Below are 2,884 nucleotides of genomic sequence, written 5' to 3' on the forward strand. Positions count from 1 at the left end.
GTGTCATACCGTTTAAGTGTAGTGACTCCACGTGATGTTTTCCAGTGGGTGCGTCACCAAAACCAAATCCGCAAGAGTAACACGGACACCACAGAATTCAATCTACCCTTCGTGAGAAGCCATCAAGAACCTCCGGTACAGGTTCCAGCTGCCTCCTCTTCAACCGATAACGACACAACGGCGATCAGTCAGCGTGAACCGGTGGAGCCTTCAAACTCTGCTAACGAACATCGTTACCGACAGATAAAGCGCCGCCCACCTGATCGCTATGTGCCATAAACTGTTGCGGTTATACTCGCGTTTCCAAAATAAGTGTGCGGGGATGTCGCATATCTGTACACGTGTACTTGCGTGATAGCGTGATAGCGTTCCCATAGAGAAAGAAATTCAACAAGAGGGGACACTCGGCAAAAACTGGCAACAGGAAAGACGTCACCATATGTCACGCTATACTTTTGACACCGAACGTTAGCTGCCGCGAGCATCGAAAAAAAAAGAAAGTGAACTTAAGTTAGCAGGCATTGATTTATTTTTTAAGTACTTGCCGCGAAAACTAAAACGTTTTGCGTATAAATGAACTTAAGCTTTGCGACTTATTTTCCTTGCCTTACCTAGCCACAGGTCAATGACGCGCCAGATACGTGCGTCATCCGCCAGACACTCCCCCGAAGCCAGCGAGGATGGCTGCGCGCGCATTTGAGCGATCGCGCGCGGTGACCCGTATGTCTCCTTCTTTTTTTTCTTTTTTAACTGTAACCTGGTTTATTGGGCTCTCGGCGTATTCTTGCGTTCCTTCTGCACTGGGACAAGACACCACGGCACTATTGGACTACGGCAAGGTGAGAAATCTTGTTTCACAGTCTACGACGCAATTAGGCTTACGGCACGGGACCGAGACTTAAGACGCAGTTAGCGAAAAACAGCTCGGCCATCCTGGCGCAGTTAATTTGAGTTATTGAATCGTGCTGAGACATGTTTCCGACGCTTCCTAGGGGACTATTGTAACTTATTTCGGTTTTTGAGCCACACTGGCCGCACAGGGCGCCATGTCGCAGTTAGCGAGAACTCAGCCGTGGTGCATGTGTAGTCTAGTGCATCTTGCTAGAAGAAGTTTGTGCCGCTTTCTCTGACGCCAGACATTACTGAAAAAGTAATTTCGTTACTTTCTGGGGTACTTTTGAGGCACGCTGGCCGCACAGCGCGCTGTGACGCAGTTAGCGATAAGCAGCTCGGCCGTGGTGATAAAGTTAGTTTGGCGTGTAATGAATCTTAGAGGGACAAGTCTGTGACGTTTTTTGTGGCTCCGCACCAACATATACCTTCTTTCGGTACTCACGCCTGTTGAAAACGCGATGGGCGATTGCCAAGAGTGATAACATGGGGTGTGCTGCTGGCGCCGGCAGAACGCGCGAACGACGAACATATCAGAAACTTGTAATTCGAAAATTACGTCTTCTAAAGGACTGAAAAAAGGCATTGCACCCACGCATTTGTCTTGAGTGCCTGTTGCGTCCGTCTCTGTGTATGTCGCGTACCGTCGCGTCGCCCGAGGCCAAGTTTTGGAAACGCGAAGTCGCTCGTGTATTTGTGCTGCCTAAGTTCAGGAAATAATGCCCGGAAATTGGGGAACGCTTGGAAATCAGATGTTTTCATATATGTTTGGGATGAGTGGGGTATTTTCTACGCCATGTATGTAAAAGCGAATTGCTTTTGTTTGTAATTCCGCCCATTCACCGCTTTCGCACGTTTCGCCTCGCAGTATTCCTATGTCTAAATACCAAAATGACTCATGCTTGTAACATACTGTTACGTGCTTGCAAATGTAACATGCTTGTAATTTACTTTTTTTTCAGCTGGTACCGTCCGGTGGAGCTTCATACAGGAACTACTGCCTTACCTGCTGGTGTCACAACGTTGGATGAACGCAAAAAAAGCGCGGAACGAGCTTTTATATAGAGCAAAATAAATATTTCCTCATTGCACAAAAGGTCTTGCATCTACTTTGTGAAATTACACGTGACACAGATTCGATGGGACTTTACGAGATCGTTCGCAATCATTTTTACTAAATAATAAACCGATTCTGCACGAAGACAAAAAAAAAAAAAAAGAAGGGGAGGGGGGAGGGGGGGGTGCGCAGCCGGCGTGCTAGCTTGCGTTCAAAATACGCGCGCCCAAAACCGAAACCGGAAGTGATGTAAGTGATCGACACCGACCGCTTGGCACGCTGCAGTCAATTCGGCCGCTGGGCTCTATGGGAGTGTCCCCTCTTGTTGAATTTCTTTCTCTATGGCTGGGTGTGCATTTTGTCCTTGTATTCCTTGGCTGTCATTCTGCCACTTTAAGTTGCTGCCATGCAATAAGCCATGTTTCAAGTACAGTCTGCCTCTTCCTTCACGGAAGCCCCGGAACACGACACTTATCTTCACGCGATGTGAGCTAGAAGCGAAGCGAACAAGAGATGGCAGCGAGGGCGCTTGCGTCGCGCAAGCGGATACCTGTGGCGCGCGCAGCGCTATCGGTGGGTGATATTGGGCCGCTTCTCAGCCAGCATAGTCGGGCTTAGGGTACGGCCACGCTAGCGGCAAAAAACGCGCGCGTCATGCCTCGAGCGACGAGTTGCCTCGCGTTAGCGCCTTGCCGCGAGGCCACCGCGGCACGCGCGTCTCGCCGCGCGGCAGCGCGATAAGATCTCCCGCGCTCTCCGAACGCGCGAGCAACACCGCTAGCGCTCGTTGTTTCATGCCTGAGACGACGATAGTCGATTGAAAAGCCGGCGCGGAACCGGCGGCGGTCCGGTTGTGATGGCTCCGTGACGTCAGCCTCGTCGCTCTTGATTGGTTCTTCATCTCGCGGGACGCAGCATTTGCCGCAGAAATGGGTC

At 50.3% G+C, this 2,884-nt stretch overlaps 1 long non-coding RNA gene across 1 annotated transcript; it reads left to right on the forward strand.

Annotated features, from left to right (window-relative positions):
- Positions 1–670: 670 nt before the first annotated feature.
- On the forward strand, positions 671–1,987 carry LOC125940757 (uncharacterized). Its single transcript, XR_007463963.1, has 2 exons — positions 671–839; positions 1,854–1,987. It is a non-coding gene; the product is annotated as an uncharacterized LOC125940757 (long non-coding RNA).
- Positions 1,988–2,884: the final 897 nt, after the last annotated feature.

Source organism: Dermacentor silvarum, chromosome 10, assembly GCF_013339745.2.
Source record: "Dermacentor silvarum isolate Dsil-2018 chromosome 10, BIME_Dsil_1.4, whole genome shotgun sequence".
NCBI classification, from domain to species: domain Eukaryota; kingdom Metazoa; phylum Arthropoda; class Arachnida; order Ixodida; family Ixodidae; genus Dermacentor; species Dermacentor silvarum.